Source organism: Diceros bicornis, chromosome 2, assembly GCF_020826845.1.
Source record: "Diceros bicornis minor isolate mBicDic1 chromosome 2, mDicBic1.mat.cur, whole genome shotgun sequence".
NCBI lineage: Eukaryota > Metazoa > Chordata > Mammalia > Perissodactyla > Rhinocerotidae > Diceros > Diceros bicornis.
Genome location: NC_080741.1, coordinates 83,372,165 through 83,394,682, shown reverse-complemented (window position 1 = coordinate 83,394,682; position 22,518 = coordinate 83,372,165). Strand labels below are relative to the sequence as shown.

General features: G+C 36.2%; 1 long non-coding RNA gene across 1 annotated transcript; it reads left to right on the top strand.

Annotated features, from left to right (window-relative positions):
• Positions 1-238: 238 nt before the first annotated feature.
• On the top strand, positions 239-15,353 carry LOC131411236 (uncharacterized). The gene is made up of 3 exons (XR_009221525.1): positions 239-294; positions 13,666-13,850; positions 15,049-15,353. It is a non-coding gene; the product is annotated as an uncharacterized LOC131411236 (long non-coding RNA).
• The last annotated feature ends 7,165 nt before the right edge of the window (positions 15,354-22,518 follow it).

Sequence of the window (22,518 nt, the reverse complement as noted above, 5' to 3'; positions counted from 1 at the left end):
GTAACCAGTCTGTCCCCACTTCTGTTCCCCTGAGATGTCATTCTTTTTCTCTTCTGCTTTTCTAAGTGCTATTCTAAGTGCATATTAAGGTGGGAATTCTGTTTTTATCTTAATTGCTGAAAGATGCTAGGTTATATTATTTTTGCACTTTCTACAAGTAATAAAGTCTCTCTTTCTTTTTTAAAAAAATACAGTGGATTGTCCTGTTTGCAGCGTTAGTATTCCAGAAAATCACATTAATACGCACTTAGACAGCTGTTTATCACGTGAAGAGAAGAAGGAAAGCCTCAGAAGGTAAGAAAGTTAAGCATAACCAGTGAGCTTTAGCCAGGTGCCTCTGTGCTTTATTATTAGCCAACTCTTCCATTCCTTCTCCTGTTCTTTCCTCAACTCCTTTGCCAAATATAATTAACTCTATTATATGCTAATACAATTTTATTTAACAAGAAATTAGTGACTTAGAATGCTGTTCTTTTCTTATTTTCTTATCTTAGAATTTTAGAACTACCATAAAGCCCCTTAGCCGAAGAAAGCAAGGTTAGACTCTGAATATAGAATATATAAAATCTTTCTTTGGTTCTTAGGATGCTCAGAAGTTTTAAAATTTTAAGTCAAGCTTTTTCAAAAAAAATTTTTTTCCGAATAGGCAGTTATATACATATGATGTAAAAAGGTACAAAAGGGTGTGTATGAAATATAAAGTCCTCCACCCCCCACCTGCAACCACCCAGGTGACATAACTATAAGTTGTCTCAATATTTGCACCCAAACTTAAGGTATTCTGCCTCCCTTATACATCAAAGTCACAGTAATTTATTATACTAGGCCACTATTGTTGTACATGTAAGTTGGTTAGGAATGAAATTTGAGTCAAAGTTAAATTGCAAGGTCTTAAGTAATCAGTGTTAATGAAGATAAAAAGGAAGCAGAAGCTGCAAAGTAGATGAGTCTGGTGATGAAGGGAAGAAGAGATGAGAAGGTAGTTTGGGGAGCGAGTAAGCACAAGATCAAGGAAGATTTTATTTTTTAAAATAGACAATTGTTTAAGCCTTTAGTCTCTTTCCTTTTACTCTCTCTAGGGAGAGAGCAGGTGATACATGGAACAAGGTTGGGAGCACAAGAGATCGAGACTCCAGTAATGAAGTTATCCTTGACATGCAGAAAGAACCCTTTTCTGAAACAGGAGGGAAGGGCAGAGAATAGGTCATCATTTAGAGAGACTTGGAAAAGGAGAGAAAGGAAACTGAAGAAATTAATGGTATCCAGGAGGTGGGGATCAATAGAATGATTGGCTCTTATGTTTGGTCTTTTTTTTGTTTTTAACTGAAGTACTATTGAAATACAGGATTATGTTAGTTTCAGTTGTACAACATAATGATTTGATATTTAGAAACATTATGAAATGATCATGACAGTAAGTCTAGTTACTGTCAGTCTTCCTATCAAGTTGTGGAATTTTGTCAACTATATTCCCTGTACTGTATATTACATTCCCATGGCTTATTTATTTTATAACTGGAAGTTTATACCTTTTAATTCCCTTTACCTATTTCACCCAACCCACCACCCCTCTCCCCTCTGGCAACCAACAGTTTGTTCTCTGTTTCTATGACTCTGCTTTGTTTTGTTTGTTGATTTGTTTTGTTTTTTGGATTCCACATGTAAGTAAAATCATACAGTATTTGTCTTTCTCTGTCTGACTTATTTCACTTAGCATAATACCCTCTGGGTCCATCCATGTTGTCACACATGGCAAGATTTCATTCTTTTTTATGGTTGAGTAATTTTCCATTATATACACACACCCCCACACCCACCCACAACTTCTTTATCCATTCATCTGTTGATGGGCACTTAAGTTGCTTCCATATCTTGGCTATTGTAAATAATGCTGCAATGATCGTAGGAGTGCATATGTCTTTTCCAATTAGTGTTTTCGTTTTCTTCAGGTAAATACCCAGAAGTAGAATGGCTGGATCATATGGTAGTTGTATTTTTAATTTTTTGAGGAACCTCTGTACTGTTTCCCCTAGTGGCTACACCAGTTTACATTCCCACCAACAATGCAAGAGGGTTTCCTTTTCTCCACATCCTCACCAACGCTTGTTATTTTTTGTCTTTTTGATGATAGCCATTCTGGCAGATGTGAGGTGTGAGCCATTCTGGCAGATGTGAGGTGTGATATCTCATTGTGGTTTTGATTTGCATTTCCCTGGTGATTAGTGGTGTTGAGTACCTTTTAATGTGCCTGTTGGCCACCTGTATGTCTTCTTTGGAAAAATACCTGTTGAGGTCCTCTGCCCATTTTTTCATTGGATTGTTTGTTTTTTTGATATTAAGTTTTATGAGTTCTTTATAAGTTTTGGATATTAACCCTTTATCGGATATATGATTTGCAAATATGTTCTCTCATTCAGTCAATTGCCTTTGTGTTTTGTTGATGGTTTCCTTTGCTGTGCAAAAGCTTTTTAGTTTAATATAGTCTCGTTTGTTTATTTTTGCTTTTGTTGCCCATACCTGAGGAGACATACCTGAAAAAAAAATGTTGCATATAGCAGTGTCAGAGAGCTTACTGCCTGTTATTTTTTCTAGGAGTTTTATGGTTTCAAGTCTTTAATCATTCATGTCTTTAATCCATTTTGAGTTTATTTTTGTGTATGGTGTATGATAGTGGTCCAGTTTCGTTCTTTTGCATATAGCTGTCCAATTTTCCCAGTGCCATTTATTGAAGAGACTACCTTTTTTCCCCTTGTATATTCTTGCCCTCTTTGTTGAAGATTAATTGACCATATATGTGTGGCTTTATTTCTGGGCTCTCTATTCCACTCCATTGATCTATGTGTCTGTTTTTGCCAGTACCATACTGTTTGGATTACTACAGCTTTGTAGTATAGTTTGAAATCAGGGAGCACGGTACCTCCAGCCTTCTTCTTTCTCAAGATTGCTTTGGCTATTCAGGGTCTCTTGTGGTTTCATTTAAATTTTAGGAATAATTTGTTCTAGTTCTATGAAAAAGGCCATTGGTATTTTGATAGGAATTTCATTAAACCTGTAGATTGCTTTGGGTAGTATGGACGTTTTACCAATATTACTTCTTCCAGTCCATGAGCACGGTATGTCTTTCCATTTATTTGTGTCATCTTCAGTTTCTTTCTTCAGCATCTTATAGTTTTCAGAGTATAGGTGTTTTACCTCCTAGGTTAAATTTATCCCTAGGTGCAATTGTAAATGGGATTGTTCTTTTAATTTCTCTCTGTGATATTTTGTTGTTAGTGTGTAGAAATGCAACAGATTTCTGTATATTTTTTTTGTGTCCTGCAACTTTACTGAATTCATTTACTAGTTCTAGTGATATTTTGTTGGAGTCTTAAGGTTTTCTGTATAGTGCCATGTCATCTGCAGATAGTGGATTTTACTTCTTGTTTTCCAGTTTGGATGCCTTTTATTTCTTTTTCTTGCCTAATTGCTGTAGCTAGGACTTCCAATAGATAAACATGGTGAAAGTGGCCCTCCTTGTCTTCCTGATCTTAAATGAAGGGCTTTCAGCTTTTCATTGTTGAGTATATTAGCTGTGGATTTGTCATATATGGTCTTTATTATGTTGCTGTATGTGCCCTCTATACCCACTTTGTTGAAATGTTTTTTTATCATAAATGTATGTTGAGTTTTGTTAATTGCTTTTTCTGCATCTATTGAGATGATCATATGATTTTTTTTTTTTTTGTGAGGAAGATCAGCCCTGAGCTAACATGCATGCCAATCCTCCTCTTTTTGGTGAGGAAGACTGGCCCTGGGCTAACATCCATGCCCATCTTCCTCTACTTTATTTATTTTATTTATTTATTTATTTTGTGAGAAAGATCAGCCCTGAGCTAACATCCATGCCAATCCTCCTCTTTTTGCTGAGGAAGACTGGCTCTGAGCTAACATCTATTGCCAATCCTCCTCCTTTATTCCCCCAAAGCCCCAGTAGGTAGTTGTATGTCATAGTTGCACATCCTTCTAGTTGCTGTATGTGGGACGCGGCCTCAGCATGGCCAGAGAAGTGGTGCGTTGGTGCGTGCCCAGGATCCGAACCCCGGGCCACCAGTAGCGGAGCGCGCGCACTTAACCGCTACGCCACGGGGCTGGCCCCCGATCATATGCTTTTTATCTTCCGTTTTGTTAATATGGTGTATCACGTTAATTGATTTGCAGATGTTGAACCATCCTTTCATCCCTGGAAAAAGTCTCACTTGATCATGGTGTATGATCCTTTTAATGTATGGCTGAATTTATTTTGCTGTCATTTTGTTGAGGATTTTTGTGTGTTTTGTTCATCAGGGTTATTGGCTTACAATTTTCTTTTTTTTGTAGTGTCTTTGGTTTTGGTATCAGGGTAATGCTGGCATTGTAAAATGAATGTGGAAGTGTTCCTTCTTTTTCAATTTTTTGGAAAAATTTGAGAAGGATAGGTATTAACTCTTCTTTAAATGTTGGGTAGAATTCACTTGTGAAGCTCTCTGGTCCTGGACTTTTGTTTGTTGGGAGTTTTTTGATTATTGATTCAGTTTCATTACTAGTAATCAGTCTATTCAGATTTTCTATTTCTTCTTGATTCAGTCTTGGAAGATTGTATGTTTCTATGAATTTATCCATTTCTTCTAGGTTGTCCAATTTGTTGATATAATTGTTCATAGTAGTCTATCATTGATCATTTGCATTTCTGTGGTATCAGTTGTAACTTCTCTTTCATTTCTGATTTTATTCATTTGGGCCCTCTTTTTTCTTGATGAGTATGGCTAAAGGTTTATCAATTTTGTTTATCTTTTCAAAGAACCAACTCTTAGTTTCACTGATCTTTTTTCTATTTTTTTTAGTCTCTTTCATTTATTTCTGCTCTGATCTTCATTATTTCCTTCTTTCTACTAATTCTGGGCATTGTTCTTTCTCTAGTTCCTTTAGGTGTAAGATTACATTGTCTATTTGAAATGTTTCCTTGTTTCTTGAGATAGGCCTGCATTGCTATGAACTTCCTTCTTAGAACTGCTGTTGCTGCATCCCATAGATTTTGGAACATCGTGTTTCTTTTTTTTTTTTTTTTAATTTTTATTTATTTTTCCCCCAAAGCCCCATTAGATAGTTGTATGTCATAGCTGCACATCCTTCTAGTTGCTGTATGTGGGACGCGGCCTCAGCATGGCTGGAGAAGCAGTGCGTCAGTGCACGCCCGGGATCCGAACCCGGGCTGCCAGTAGTGGAGTGCGCGCACTTAACCACTAAGCCATGGGGCCAGCCCGGGAACATTGTGTTTCCATTTCGTTTGTTTCAAAGTATTTTTTGATTTCCTCTTTGATTTCTTTGTTGACCCATTGGTTGTTTAGTAGCATGTTGTTTAGTCTCCATGTGTGGTTTTTTTTTTTTTCAGTTTTCTTCTTGTAATTGATTTCTAGTTTTATACCATTGGTCGGAAAAGATGCTTGATATGATTTCAGTCTTCTTAAATTTATTTAGACTTGTTTTGTGGCCTAATGTGATCTATCCTGGAGAATGTTCCATGTGCACTTGAAAAGAATGTGTATTCTCCTGTTTTTAGATGCAATGTTCTGTATATATCTATTAAGTTCATCTGTTTAAGGTGCCATTTAATGCCACTCTTTCCTCGTTGATTTTCTGTCTGGATGATCTATCCATTAATGTAAGTGGAGTGTTTGAGTCCCCTACTGTTATTGTATTACTGTCAATTTCTTCCTTTTATGTCTGTTTATATTTGCTTTATATATTTAGGTGCTCCTATGTTGGATGCATAAATATTTTCAAATGTTATATCTTGTTGGATTGACCCCTTTATTATTATATAGTGCTCTTCTTTGTCTCTTGTTACAGTCTTTGTTTTAAAGTTTGTTTTGTCTTATGTAAGTATTGCTACCCCAGCCTTCTGTTAATTTCCATTTTCATGGAATATCTTTTACCATCGCTTCGCTTTTAGTCTTTGTGTTTCTTTAGATCTAAAGTGAGTCTCTTGTAGGCAGCAGATAGATGAATCTTGTTTTTTTTAATCTGTTCAGCCACCCTATGTCTTTTTATTAGAGCATCTAGTTCATTTACATTGAAAATAGTTATTATAGGTATGTATTTATTGCCATTTTGTTAATTGTTTTCTGTAGTTCTCTGTTTCTTTCTTCTCTTGCTCTCTTCCTTTGTGGTTTGATGACTTTCTTTAATGTTATGTTTGTATTCCTTTCTCTTTATTTTTTGTGTATCTATTAAAGGTTTTTGGTTTGTGGTTACCATGAGGTTCATCTATAACAACTTTTTATTTATTTATTTATTTTTTTGAGGAGATCAGCCCTGTGCTAACATCTGCCAATCCTCCTTTTTTTTTTTTGCTGAGGAAGACTGGCCCTGGGCTAACATCTGTGCCCATCTTCCTCTACTTTATATGGGATGCCACCACAGCATGGCTTGGTAAGCAGTGCGTAGGTGCGCGCCCGGGATCCGAACCGGCGAATCCCAGGCCGCTGCAGCGGAGCGTGTGCACTTAACCGCTTGCGCCACCGGGCCGGCCCCTCGTCTATAACAACTTTTATATACATAGCAGTCTATTTTATGTTTATGGTTGCTTAAGTTCGAAGACATTCTAAAAGCTCTACATTTTTACTCCCCCTCCTGTGTTTTATGTTTCTGATGTCATATTTTACATCTTTTTATTTTGTGTGTCCTTTAATTATTGTAGTTATAGTTGATATTACTACTTTTATCTTTTAACCTTCATACTAGCTTTGTAAGTAATTGATATATTACTTTTACTATATATTTGCCTTTACCAGTGAGATTTTTCTGTTTCATATATTTTCTTATTTCAAGTTATGGCCTTTTCTTTTCCTCTTAAAGAAGTCCCTTTAACATTTCTTGTAAGGCCGGTTTAGCGATGATGAACTCTGTTAGCTTTTGCTCATTTGGGAAACTCTTTTATCTCTCCTTCCATTCTGAATGGTAACCTTGTTGGGTAAAGTATTCTTGGTTGTAAGTTTTTTCCTGTCAGCACTTTGAATATATTGTGCCACTCCCTTCTGGCCTGTAAATTTTCTGCTGAAAAATGAGCTAATTGTCTTATGGGGATTCTTTTGTATGTAACTAGTTGTTTTTCTCTTGCTACTTTTAAGATTCTCTCTTTATCTTTAAGTTTTTACATTCTAATTACAATGTATCTTGGTGTGGCTCTCTTTGGATTCATCTTGTTTAGTGCTCTCTTTGCTTCCTGGACCTGGATATCTTTTTTCTTTCCCAGCTTAAGGAAGTTTTCAGCCATTATTTCTTCAAATAAGTTTTCTGCTCCTTTCTCTCTCTCTTCTTCTGGGACCCCTATAATGTGAATGTTGATATGCTTGATGTTGTCCCAGAGGTCTCTTAGACTAGCCTCATTTTTCTTAATTCTTTTTTCCCTTTGCTGTTCTGATTTGATGATTTCCATACCCTGTCTTCAAGGTTGCTGATCTGTTCTTCTGTGTCATCTAGTCTGCTGTTGAGTCCATCTAGTGTATTTTTCATTTTAGTTATTATATTCTTCATCTCTGATTGGTACCTTCTTCTATTTTCTATCTCTTTGTTGAAGTTCTCACTGTGTTCATTCGTTCTTTTCCTGAGTTTGGTGAGCATATTTATGACCGTTACTTTGAACTACTTATTGAGTAGAGGCTTTATGTCTGTTTTGTTTGGTTCTTTTTCTGATATTCTGTCTTGTTCTTTCATTTGTCACATATTTCTTTGTCTCCTCATTTTGTCTAACTCTCTGTGTTTGTTTCTGTATAATAGCTAAATCAGCTACTTCTCCCAGTCTTGAAGGAGTGGCCTTATGTAGGAGATTTCCTGTGGGGCCCAGAAGGGCAGTCTTCCCTGGCCACCTTAGCCAGGTACGCCAAGCAGTGTCCCATATGTGGATTGCATATACCCGACTGTTGTGGCAGGACCACAGCTGCTGTGTGTTGGTGGGCAGGGCTGGCCCCTGCCCATCTGTGAGGTGTGTCTTAGACTGCTGCCAGTGTTTTGGTGTGTGGGGTTTTCAGTGGGATGCACCCACTGGTGCTGGCAGGTTAGAGGGAGAATTCTAGAAAGGCACCCGCCAGCGCTGGTATTCGCAAGGTTGATTAATATCGCAGAAGTGGCTCCTGCCATTGTCTCAGTCCCCGGGGAGAGTCCTGGCTGTTTCTTTCCTCTCTGGCAGATGCTTTAAGGTTAGTAAATGGGTCTCCTTCACCTGTTGTCTGTGTACTTTTCAAACTGGTGTTTTTGTGCTGGTTTCTGGGTCTAGTGAGTTTGTACATGAGCCCTTTAAGAGTGGGTTTTCTATTCTCTATAGTTTTCTAATTTTCCTGGGCATAATCCCTGTTGATTTTCAACACCCAGTGTTTTGGGGGCTCCTCTCTCCTGTGCCAGATCTAAGGGTTGGGGTGCCTGATGTGGAGTTTGAATCCCTCACTCCTCAAGGAAACATTTAGTACCTTTGAGATCTCTCCTGATTGTGGATTGCTGCAGCTGGGGTGTGGGTTTTTTTTGGTGAGCCCATGACTCTGCCCCTTTTACCTATTTCGATGCTGTCCTTTTATCATTTGTTGTTGGGGCTCTGTTCACCCAATTTTCAGGTCTTTTTCAGAGGGAATTAGTCTAAAGGTAGTTGTAGATTTCTTGTGTCTTTGGGAGGAGATGAGTTTAGGATCTTCCTTTGCTGCTGTCTTGAACTCCCCTCTGTTTGGTCTGTTTTGAAGGACTTGGAAGAATATTTTCCAAAAACCATGTTAATAAGGCAGGGCCATTATATTATATTTTATAATTAAAGGTAAAATGGTGTCACTTAATTTTTATGGGTAAATCTGGAGTGAAGGCAGGTTCTGAGGGACAAACTCATGCTGTCATAACTTAAAAAAGCTAACATAGAAAGCGTAATGATGCTTTATTAATTTACAGTGGGGGACATCAATTGACAGTTCTTATCATAGTGTTTGTAACTTGATAGTTACCTTTTTCCCCCTAGCAGAACCTTTTTTTCCAAATGAAATATTACAATGAGCCATCGCATGTAAAATAGATAAGATTGCCCTGCTCCATTAAAGTGGAGATGGAGGCCTGGGAGCTGTGCTGCTCCACCTGACCTTCCCCTTTGTCCCCGCCTGTTATCCATGGTGGCTTCTGGGCCCTGAGACACCTCCACGGATCCCTGCAGCAGATCCCTGTGCAGTCTTGTGTACACATTTCCCCCTCCTAGTGGGTAAGATTGTTGACAAGAATAAAATTTACATTTTTCGGTCATTTAGTCAGTTAGAATTTGGAATAAATGAAACTGGATCGTCCTGAGGATTATTTCCCATAAGCTGTGAAAATCTGAGACCTGCATTTCTCTTTAGAAATGAATGAGTTGGGAGTATAGAAGCTGAGCGTTTTCTCCTTGAAGTGTGAGGAATCAGCACTGATAATCTTGCTTAGACTTCTCTTTTTCTAGAGGCGTCCATCCTGTTTCTTCTGACACATTTAGCTCTGTCAGTTTATCCAAAGATATACTCATCCATGTATCATTAAGTTCAAGTTCCAATAGTGGTTCCAAATCCTGCTCCATGGAATACTGTAGTCCTGCCACTTGCTCTGGAGCACAGCTACACTGCACTGCACTGCATACTGTGTTTCCCTCTTAGGGAAAGATTCACTACACAAGTTAGTGTATTGAAGGCTCTGAGAAGTCCTGCATCAAAGATAATTGTTGGATTTTGTTTAATCCAGTAATTTCTTAATTTCTTTGACCCTGAAACCTTTTTTCTGTCATAACTCACATCTTGCAAAACTATAGTGTTTATGAAGATACACTTAGGGAAACATTGAGCCACATTTCTCTTTAGTTACATCCTGGTCCTGGGCTCTGATCACATAAGCATCTTTGATTTTTTTTTTTTTTTTTTGGTGAAGAAGACCAGCCCTGAGCTAACATCTGACGCCAATCCTCCTCTTTTTGCTGAGGAAGATTGGTCCTGGGCTCACATCTGTGCCCATCTTCCTCTACTTTATATGGGACGCTGCCACAGCATGGCTGGACAAACAGTGTATCGTGTGTGCCCGGGATCCGAACCTGTGAACCCCGGGCTGCTGAAGCGGAGCGCAGGCACTTAACTGCCACACCACCGGGCCGGCCCCAGAATCTCTGACATTTAAAAAATTTTCCCCACAGCACCCTGACAGGCCACATCCTCAATGTGGATAACAGCCCTTCACTCCTCTAGATTCATATCAATTGATTCAAAGAATACTTTTCCTTTTGTTGTCCTCAGAATCTGAGGACCCTGAGATGCATTACTCAGTTTCACTAAATAATGGAAGAAAAATCAGTGTCATTTTCTTGTTTTGGGAGACATTTATCAGGCTTCATATTTTAAAATTCTTGAGAGAAATTGTTGATTTCTGCTGGTGCTTTTCATTGTAAATGCCAGTGCACAGTAGTTTTCCATTAGAATTTTATAGTCATAAGTTCAGTTGTCTATCCTTGATAAAATAAATGTTTTAGATACTGACTTAATGAATTTTCCCTCACAATGTGCTTGTATAAACTCCTATAAAATGTTTCAGCTCTTGCTACCTACTGTGATTTTATTTAGCCATAATCATATCAGTCTTGTAGAGTTCAATGAGCTGTCATTATAAGAAAAGCAATTTTTAGAAAAATATAATCTGTTGAGGGTTTGCAAGTCTTTCTATAGTTAACTCTGGCTTTTAGACTTTATTGATAGAGCATAAAAGAAATAATTTAGCCAGGGAATGGTACTGTTGGTTAATAGAGAAATGTTTGGTTGTTTTCAGTCTATATTTGACGGTACTATTTCTCTCAGTATGGTCTGTGGACCATTTGCCTCAGATTTACCCTGTGGAATCTATATTAAGATTTTAGGTCTCCACTTCAGAACAGAATCAGAATTGGTGGGTTGTGTGCAGAAGTGCCTGAGAATCTGCATTGAGATGCACTAAGTTTGGGTAGCATGGCCTTGTGTGAACTAGTTGTATCCAACTCCTTTGTAAAATCTTTTTTTATTATTTATTAAGGTATAATTGACATATAACATTATATTAGTTTTAGGTGTACAACATAATGATTCGATATTTGTCTATATTGTGAAATGATCACCACAATAAGTCTAGTTTTTCATCCATCACCATACATACTTAGAATTCTTTTTTCTTGTGATGAAAACTGAAGATCTGTTCTCTTAGCAGCTTTCAAATATGCAATACAGTACAGTCATGTGTCACTTGAAATGTGTTGTTAGGCAATTTCGTTGTTGTGCAGACATCATGCATCAGGGTATATGGAAGGGGAACAAAATTTGCCACCCCAAAGTGTGTCTCTAATGTGAGGATTATTTTAGACTGATTATTTTTAAGGAACAAAGGACTCAGAGTTTTTCTTTTTACCTCCCCCTTTTGCCTAAGAGAATTTAGATTAAAACACCTGTCTCAGGAAGCGAGCTATCACCTTAGCATAACATGAACTAGGTGGTGAATAGGGAGGAACCTAGAAAAGCATATTTGTTGAGCTCCTCTCTGTGTTCTTCTATTTTTGGGAGGCCTAAAAAACACTTGTTTTCCAAACACTTGCTCCTGTCTGTGAATATCTATAAGTTGCCTTCCTTCCCTTTGAAGGCTCAAATTCTCCCTACCCCCAGCATCTTCTTTTGTCTTTAGCTAAGGATGGTATTTAAGGTGAGGGCTTTGGCCATTTTGGCGAGTTACTCAGTTTTCTTGAGTTTCTCCCATGTGTACATGTTATTAAACTTTTGTTTGTTCTTCTCCTGTTAATCTGTCTCATTCCATTTAATTCTTCAACTGGCCGGAAGAACCTAGAAGGATAGAGGAAAATTGCTTCCTCCTTTACAGGACTTACACAAACCTAGATGGTGTAGTCTGTTATACACCTTGTCTATATGGTACTAATCTTAAGGGACCACCATTGTATATGCAGTCCAAGTTGACTGAAACGTTGTTATACAGTACATGACTGTATTATTAACTATAGTTACCATGATGTATATTACATCCGCATGACTTGTTTATTTTATAAGTGGAAGTTTGTACCTTTTGACTCATTTCACCCATTTCACCCATATCCCACCCTCAGCCTCTGGCAACCACCGGTCTGTTCTCTGTATCTATAAGCTTCATTAAAATCTTGTGTTTTTGGATAAATCTATTACTTTCAAGTTCCTATTGATCTCTACCTGAACCTTTGATATTCTCATTTAAAAATGATTGCAATTGTAATGACTATCTTGAATGCATATATATTAAGCACCGAATGGCCGTAGTGTTGAGCCAGGCAATGTACTCAGGTAACCAGGTTATAATCAGATTAAATAGATTGAAACTCACTAAGGGGTTCCTGTTTATAAAATTGTCTCAAGTCATTGATACCCTTAGGTATATTGAATTCTATTCCATTTTAAGAAATAATGTTTATTAACTTTTTTTGGAGGGAGTAGAGGAAAGTCATTTAATAGGGCCTTGTTAGATTTAAAATTGTAACTTAGTGCTTATCAGTGTATTAATTATGTAAATAGATGAAGAGCCAGGTGGTGATTTTGCTAATACACTGCTTGTAATGCCTTACATATTTGTTAATATAATTAATTAAAGTTGAAGAGAACAAAATCCTATTGTAGAGGCTGGCCTGGTGCCGTAGCAGTTAAGTGCATGCCCTCCGCTTCCGTGGCCGGGGGCTCGCAGATTCCGATCCCGCGTGCGCACAAATGCACTGCTTGTCAAGCCATGCTGTGGCGGCGCCCCATATGAAGTAGAGGAAGATGGGCATGGATGTTAGCCCAGGACCAATCTTCCTTGGCAAAAGGAGGAGGATTGGTATCGGATGTTAGCTCAGGGCTAATCTTCCTCACCAAAAAATATAAAGTAAAATAAAAAAATCCTATTGTATTTTTTGCCGTTGTTTTCAATTGTGTTCTTTGAAGATAATGCCAGAATACGATGTGTCTGTCAACTTTCTGAACTCTTTTTTCATTGATGGTAATGAGTTGGATAAAGCTGACCATTCCAGTAGGTCTCCTTTTATTTCATTTAGTGCTTTTGCAAAATGATTGCCTTGATTCGAGGAGGCGATTTTGCCTGTGGATCAGAACTTTTTCTAAAGAAGCTATATGTGATAATATTCTCAAATCCATAGCCTAACCTTCAATAGCATTTGTACTCTCATCATCTAAGATAACTAGTTTTTTAGAGATTTTGCATGAAAACCATGGGCAAATTTTAGGGAAAGCATGCTTTAAAGAGGTGGAGAATTGATTAAGTCTACGTGAGTGTGTTTCTAAATGAAGTTCTCTTAGCATTTAGTCCACAAGCCTTTTATATGAGTCCCAAGTCTGTATCTTTAGGCCTGACTTCTTTAAAGAACTGAGTCCTAAATTTCTCACTTTTGTCTACCACCTAGACACTTCTACCTGATTGTTCCACCAGCACCTCAGCTGCAACATGTTGAACACTGTCAACTTTATTTGCAAATTTGATCCTTCCACTTTTTTATCTTAATGGTTCTATTCTCCCGGTGACCCTGATATTGAATCAGAAGGTAATTTACTGTCTTATATGAAAAGCATTTGATAATTCACAATAATCCTCAGTGATCTCTTTTTTTCCCTTTTTCAGTTCTATTCACAAAAGGAAGCCATTGCCCAAAACTGTATATAACTTGCTCTCAGATCGTGATTTAAAGAAAAAGCTAAAACAGCATGGATTATCTATTCAAGGAAATAAACAACAACTCATTAAAAGACACCAAGAATTTGTACACATGTACAATGCCCAGTGTGATGCTTTGCATCCTAAATCAGGTAAAGTAATAAAAACTGTGAGTTATGCTTGTCCTCTGGATGAAGCAACTTTGTGTAGGTCAGGAATTATAAACCACAGAAAAAAATTTTGGTAAGTATTATTTTTGGTAATAGGTAAGACATGCGAATATGTTCCTTCAGAAGGTACCTAGACTATACGATAATAAGCCAGCCTTTCTCTCAGCTGGTCTCTCATTCCCTTCTTAGAGGCAGCCACTGTGGCCAGTTTCTTATGTATCTTTCCAGAGATAGTGTGGGATGAAGAGTTCTTCTCGAGAGCGTGGGTCATAATCCCAGTTTTGTAGCTTCGTGACTGGGTAACTTTGGGAAAGTTACTTCTTATCTCTGTACTTCAGTTTTCTCATCCATAAACTAAGGGTTATGATACTACCTACTGCATAGTGTTTTTCAGAACAGTAAATGAGAAAATGCATGTAAAGTGCCTAGCAGGTACCTAAGCAAGTAGTTGCATTCAATAGATGTTACCATATGATTATTATACACAAATATATATCCTTGATCATTATTGTTTTATAAAAATGTTAGTATTGTATATATGCTATTTAATGGTTTGTCCTTTTCATTTAACCACACATATTTTGGAGTTCTTTCAAGTATTAACATATATAGAGTTGCCTAATTTGTTAAAAATTAAAATGTAATATGCAGACAGAAAAGTACACAAATGATAAGTGTATTATTTGGTAACTTATCACAAAGTAAATTTCAACAAAGGGAAAATGCCTTTGTAACCACTATTCAGATCACTGCCAGCATCCCATGCATACATGGTGATAGAAATCAAGATCATGGTCATCACTACCACCTTCATTCTCACAGATGACCATGATCTTGATTTCTAACACCATGTATTCATTTTGCCTATATTTGTTCTGTATATAAATGGAATGATAAATAACATGTATTCTTTTGAGTCTGGCTTCATTTGTATAATGTTATGTTTATAAGATTCGTCCATGTTTTGGTGTACAGTTGTGATTTTTTCATTTTAGTTGCTATAGTATAAATATATCACACTATTTTTCTATTCGGTGGTTGATGGACACTTAGATTTTTCCACTCTTTGGCTCTTAAGAATAATGCTGCTATGAATAATTTTTTGCATGTCATGTGCACATAGGAACACATATTTTTGGATATTTATACCTAGGAGTGAAATTATGTTATATTTTTGCAGATGTTCAGCCTTCAGGGATAAAGCCAACAACTCAGTACCAATGTACACTCTCATCAGGAGGGCATGAGTATTTCAGTTTTTCCACGTCCTTGACAACATCAGTATTTTCCATTTTGGCCATTCTAGTGGGTCCATGGTAGTATCTCATTATGGTTTTAATTTGCATTTTCCTAATGACTTATAATGTTTAGCACATTTTTATATGCTTATTGGCCATCTGGATATCATCTTTGGTGAAATACCCATTTAAGTCATATGCCCAATTTTTCTATACTGTGGATCTATTTTCTTCTTATTTATTTGTGGGAGTACATGATATTTTCTTGATAGAAATCTTGCTGAATGTAAGCATATTTACTCTCTTCTTTCATTTCACCTTCTTGATGGTTTCATTTGAGAAGTAGAAGTTCTTAATTTTTATATAATCCAGTTTGTTGCATTTTTCCTTTTGGTTAGTGCTTTTACCTACCACAAGATCATGAGGATCTTCTCTTATTTTTTTTTTAAAGCTTTATTGTTTTTTCTTTTACGTTTCAAACTACAATTTATCTGAAATTGATTTTAGCATATGTTGGGAGGTAGGGCAGATTTTTTTTGTTTTTTCCATATGTATAGCCAGTTGGTACAGCACCATGCATTGAAAAATCATTCTTGGGCCGGCCCCGTGGCTTAGTGGTTAAATGCGCGTGCTTCGCTGCTGGCGGCCCGGGTTCGGATCCCGGGCGCGCACCAACGCACCGCTTCTCCGGCCATGCTGAGGCCGTGTCCCACATACAGCAACTAGAAGGATGTGCAACTATGACATACAACTATCTACTGGGGCTTTGGGGGGAAAAAATAAATAAATAAAAATTATAATAAAAAAAAAGAAAAATCATTCTTTTCCCACTGATGTCAGTATGTCTTGGTTGAGAATCAGCTAACAGTATATGTGTGGGTCTGGACATTGTTTTGTTCCATTGGGTTATTTATTTATCTTTGTGCCAGTAGCGTACTGTCTTAATTACTTTATGAGTAATTTATGATAGATCTTGCTGTCTGGTAATGTAGTTCTTCCAGCTTTGTTGTTTATCGAGATTGCCTTGGTGTTTGCAGACCCTTTGCATTTCCATATAAATTTTAGAATAAGCTAGTAAATTTCCCTGAAGAAACAAAAATCTGCTTGGATTTTGATTGAGATTACGTTGAATCTATAGATCAATTTGGAGAAAGTTGATACCTGTACAGTATTTGAGTCTTCCAGTCTATGAATTTGTTTTATCCTTTTAATTGTTTTTCATTTCTGTCAGTGATGTTTTATAGTCTTCAGTATGAAGGTCTTTTTTACAGACTTATTCATAGGTATTTGATGTTTTTGATGCAGTCGTAAGTGGTGCCCTATTCTAAAATGTCAATTTTTATTTATTTATTGGTGGTGTATAAAAATACAACTGATTTTTATATATTGTGTTTGTATCCAGTGACTTGTTATATTCACTTTTTATGTGTGCTTTTTTTTTTTTTTTTTGGCTGAGGGTGATTCGCGCTGAGCTAACATCCGCTGCCAGTCTTCCTCTTTTTGTATGTGAGCTGCCATCACATCATGGTGTAGGTCTGTGCCCGGAATCCGAACCTGAGCCGCCCAAGTGCTGAACTTAATCACTAGGCCACTGGGGCTGGCCCTATGTGTGCATTTTTAAATTGAGATATAATTTACTTAAGATATGCTTTTAAAATGTACAGTTAGATGAGTTTTGACAAATGTATCTGTAGTCATTTAGCCATCATTTCATTCAAATTAGAGAACATTTTCTTTACCCTCAAAAGTTCTTCTGCCCCTTGGCATTAAATTCCTTCCTCCTTACCCTAAGGCCCTGGGAAATACTGATCTCTTTTTTGTCCTATAGTTTTGCCTCTTCTAAAATGCCAGGTAAATGGAGTTATACCAATGGTACAGCATGTAGTCTTGTATCTGGCTTCTTTCACTTGCACAATGCTTTTGAGATGTATCTAGATTGTTGCATTTACCAGTAGTTCATTCATTGTTATTGCTAAGCAGTGTTCCACTTTATGGCTATACTACAATTTGTGTATCATTCACCTCTTAATGGACAACTGGCTTGTCTCCAGTTTTCGGCTATTATGGATAAAGCTGCTGTGAACATGGGCTTACAGATCTTTATGTATAGCCGTATGTTTTCATTTCTCTTGGCTAAATACCCTGGCGTAGAATTGCTAGGTCATGTGATAAGTGTGTGCTTAGAAATACAAGAAACCACCAAACTGTTTTTCACATGGCTGCACTATTTTACGTTGTATGAGATCCACCTTTTCTGCATCCTTGTCAACACTTAGTATTTTCAGTCTTCTTAATTTTAGCCATTCTGGTGGGTGTGTAGTGGTACCTCATGATGGTTTTAATTTGCCTTTTCCTGAGACTAATGTTGTTGAGCATCTTTTCTTATGCCTATTTGCTCTTTGCATATTTTCTTTGATAAAGGGTCTGTTGAAATATTTTGTCCATTAACATGCTTTTATTGATTGTAGGAGTTATTTATAGATTATGGATACCAGTTGTTTGTCAAATGTATGTATTGTGAATATTTTATTCTAAACTGTGGCTTGCCTTGTAATTTTCTTAATAGTGTCTTTTGAAGAGCAGAAGTTTTTCACTTTGTTTACGTCCAATTTACCATTTTTTTCTTATGGTTCATACGTTTTGTGTTCTACCAAGAAATATTTGCTTATTCTAAGATCACAAAGATTTTCTGCTATGTTTTCTTCTAGAAGTTTTATAATTTTAGCTTTTGCATTTAAGTCTGTGATCCATTTCCAGTTAATTTTTCTATATGGTGTGAGGTGAAGGTTAAGGCTCATTTTTAAAAATATTGGATATCTGGTTTTTTTCAGTACCATTTGTTAAAAAGATTATTCTTTCTCCATTGAATTACCTTGCCCCCTTTGTCAAAAATCCACTGACCATATAGGTATGTGAATATATCTAGAGTCTATTTTGTTCCATTGGTCTGTATGTGTGTTCTTTTACCAATGCCATACCTTGATTACTGTAGCTTTATTCTAAGTCTTGAAGTCAGGTAGTGTAAGTCCTTCAACTTTATTCTTTTTCAAAATTGTTTTGGCTATTCTAGGTCCTTTGCATAACCAAATAAATGTGAGACTCAGTTTGTTAGTATCTACAAAAAAGTCTTCTGTGGATTTTGATTGAGATTGCATTGAATTTATAGATCAACTTAGAATTGATATCTTAATGATATTGAGTCTTTTAATACCAATGATGTTCTTCTATATTTATTTAGGTCTTCATTAATTTCTCTCAACAGTACTTTCTAGTTTTCTGTGTACATGTCTTCCACATGTTTTGTTAAGTGTATCCCTAAGTATTTCATGTTTTTTTCATGCTATTGTAAATGGTGTTTTTTCTTTCAATTTCTCATTGTTCATTACTATTTTAAAGAATCATTTTGGTATATTGACTTTTGTTTATTTACCTTGATAACTTTTGAAACTCACTTATTATTTCTACTTGCTTTTCTATAGATTCTGTAGGATTTTTTATGTACATAATCATGCCAGTTTTTTTTTTTCCTCAATCTATATGCCTTTTATTTCTTTTTCTTGCCTTATTGCAGTGGGTAGACCCATGCACTCAATGTTATCTGGAAGTATAAACAAACATCCTTTCTTTACTTCCAATTTATAGGTAAAATAGTCAGTCTTTCACCGTTAAGTATGATAGGTATAGGTTTTCATAGATGCCTTTTTTGAGGTTGAGGACGTTTCTTTTAATGTAAGCATTTAAAACTACAACTTTTCCTCTAAACACTGTTTTACCTACATCCAAAGATTTTGATATGTTGTATTTTCTTTTTCTTTTACTTAAAATATTTTCTAATTTTTGTTGTAATTTCTTATTTGACCCATGGGTTGTTCAGAAGTGTTTCAATTTCCAAATATTTAGATATTTCCCAGGTATCTTTTTAATATTTGTTTCTAATTTGATTCAATTGAACCAATTTTGTATGATTTCAGACTTTTTACATTTACTGAGAACTTGTGTTATAACTCAGCAGTAGATCTTCCTTGGTGAAGGTTCCATAAACACTTGAACATTTTACTTTTTTGTTTAATGATCTATAAAAGTTATGTCAAGTTGCTTAATAGCATATTCAGGTCTGCTACATCCTTACTGATACTATATTGACTGATTGTATCAGTTACTGAGAGGATTATTGAAATCTCCAACCACATAGATTTTCCATTTTTCCTTTCAATATTTTTAGTTTTTCTTACGTTTTGAATCTCAGTGATTAGGGTGTATGCTCATTTCGTATTGTTATGTCTTCTTGAGGAGTTAACCTATTTATCATAATGAAATATTTGTCTTTGTCTCTGGTACTATTCCTTATCTCAAATCTACTTTATCTGATATGAATATACCACTCTAATTTATCTTATTTCACTCTTTTTCTTTAAACGTATTGCATCATTATGAACTGTGTTTTTTGTAAGCAGTATATGGTTTGGATTTGTTTTTAAAATTTAATTTGGTAAGATATACTATTAAACTGTATAGTTTAAACCATTTTCATTTTGTTACTGCTTGGGGTTAAATCTACTGTCTTGCTATTTGTTTTCTATTTGTTCTGTCCATGCTTTGTTTTTTCTTTGCTTTCTTGCTTTCTTTTGGATTGAGTATTTTTTAGTTTTCCATTTTATCTCCACTGTTGGCTTATACCTCTGTTTAATTTCTTTAGAGTTTCCCGTATGCATCTTAAACTTACCACATTCTGTCTTCAAGTAGTATTATACTATATGTGTAATGTAAGGACCTTACGACTTTCATCCTTTCTTTTATAGTTGTCATAGATTTTCTTGTATATATGTTAGAAACCCCATAATACCTTGTTACCATTTTTGCTTTGAACTATCAGTTTTCTTTTAAAGAAAATAAAAAATGAAAAAGAAAGTCTCTACGTGCCTACTCATTTACCATTTCTAGTATTCTTCATTTCTTTGTCTAGATCCAGGTTTCTATCTGATGGCCTTTTCTTTTGGCCTGAAAAACTTTATTTAATATTTCTTGTAGTGCAGATGTGCTGTTTAGACAAATTTTCTCTGCTTTTATTAGTCTGAAAAAGTCTTAATTTTGCATTTGTTTAAAAAAACTTTATGTAGAAATAACTTGGAACTCATGGGGAAAGTTGGAACTCTGTCGTAAAGGACACATATGTATCATTACATTACAGATTATTAGCATTTTGCTCCATTTGCTGTATGAGTTTCTGTCTCTCTCTCTGTGTATGAAAGTATATGTGTTTATGTGTGTGTTCATCTTTATACACATATTTTTTAAACCATCTAAGAACAAGTTGTATAATCTTGACTCTTTACCCTTAAATATTTCATCGTGTATTTCCTAAAAAAAGGATATTCTCTTTTATTGCCACAGTGCACTTATCAATTTCAGGAAATTCAACTTTGTTACAGTATTTTAATCTGTCATTTCTATTCTAGTTTCAGCAGTGGACCCAATAATGGCCTTTATGGATTTTTTTTTTTTCCCTTCAGTACATGATTCAGTTTTGGATCACGTATTGCATATAGTTGTAATAGCTTTTCAATCTCTTTCTATCTGGAACAATTTCTCAGCCTTTCTTTGTCTTTTATGACACTGGCATTTTAAAAGAATACAGTCTTTGTTTTGCTTTTTTTCCCCCAAATAGAATGTTTCTCATTTTGGCTTTGACTATTGTGTCCTTATAATTACATTCAGGTTGTGCATTCCTGGCCAGAATACTGTATAAGTGATGCTTTGTCCTTCTCAGAATATCACATCCAGAGATATTTGACATCTCTGTGCCCCTCATTTGTGATGGTAGGTTTGATCACCTTGTCAGTTTCTCCGTTTTTTAGTTTCCCCCTCACTACTAATAGTTTCCCACTCTCTACTAAGAAATCTGTAGAGAGACGCTTTAATGCCATCCAAATATCCTATACCTTGTTAAAATTTCACCCCTATATTTAGCATTCTTGGGTGATTTTTCCTGAACTTATCTTTTTTGTGATAGTTGCAAAATGATGATTTTCTAACTTCAGCACTCCTTCCACATTTGCCGGTTGACACTTGCCATGATTCTGAAAACGAGCCCTCCCTTACTGTTTTTTTCCCTTTATTTGTTTATTATCAATATGGATTCACAGATTTGTAACTTATTGCCATCCTTAATTATTTTGGTGTTTATGTTTTTCCAGATTTGGCCAGTGGGAGCCTCTTTATGCTGATTCCTGGTCCTCGTGACGTGCCTCCCTTATTTTTTTTTTAACCATTTCCTTATTTCTAGCATGACAAGATAGTGTAGGCTCATCTTGTTCTTCCTTCTCCCAGCCCTGGCATCAGTCGTTTCCCTGAGGAGCTTTTGTTCTTTCTTTGGGGAAACCAAGATGTGGCTACCAGCGATGCTCATTGCTACTTGGTACCTTTGCTTCTAGGCTCTTTCAGCAGACGGAGCTCAGGAATATATGCATATATGTACATATGCATACATGGATATGTATATACTGCATGTATATGTACACGTATAAATCCATTTACACATATATATATTAGAAATCATGAGAATATACCAATACCTCTACTTTCAATCCAACCCCACAGGGGTTTTCTTTAGCTTTCTCTATTCTGTATTTTATATTTCCCTTTTTTACACAATGAGAATCTTCCCTCCCAATAGCATGAGCACATTTACTAATTTGTTCAGTTCTAGAATACATCTAAGATAGTTTCAAAATTGCTTCATCTGTACTACTATACCACTGCAAGACAGACCTACCTATAAGAAAGAATTCTAGACTTTTTTTAGTTCTCTCTACCCAGCCTTCCTCTCCTCTCCACCTTCACTTGGACTGAGTGGCCTGAGTGTACATAGTCAAATGCTGTGCTCATAAGTTCCTTTTTGTCCCTTTATTGTGATTATGTTATTTATTTGAAACACAGTGGTGCTCATTTGTTTCACTTTGTTTGCAATTTGTGTTGTTGTTATTTAGTTCCCCCTTCTCAGTACAAGAAATTAATAACTTATGTGTGACATTTAAACTACTTTAAAAAGATATATATATGTGTGTGTGTGTGTGTTATTTTCTTTTTTTTTTTTTTTTGGTGAGGAAGATTAGCCCTGAGCTAACATCCGATGCCAATCCTCCTCTCTTTGCCGAGCAACATTGGCCCTGGGCTAACATCCATGCCTGTCTTCCTCTACTTTATATGGGACACCGCCACAGCATGGCTTGACAAGCGGTGTGTTGGTGCGCACCCGGGATCCGAATCTGCAAACCCCGGGCCACCAAAGTGAAACACGCGCACTTAACTGCTGCGCCACCAGGCTGGCCCCCAAAGGATATGTTTTTTAATGGACCAAGTGCTGTCATAAAAGTATTACATACATTAGCAGTTTTTTTTCTTTTATTTCAAGA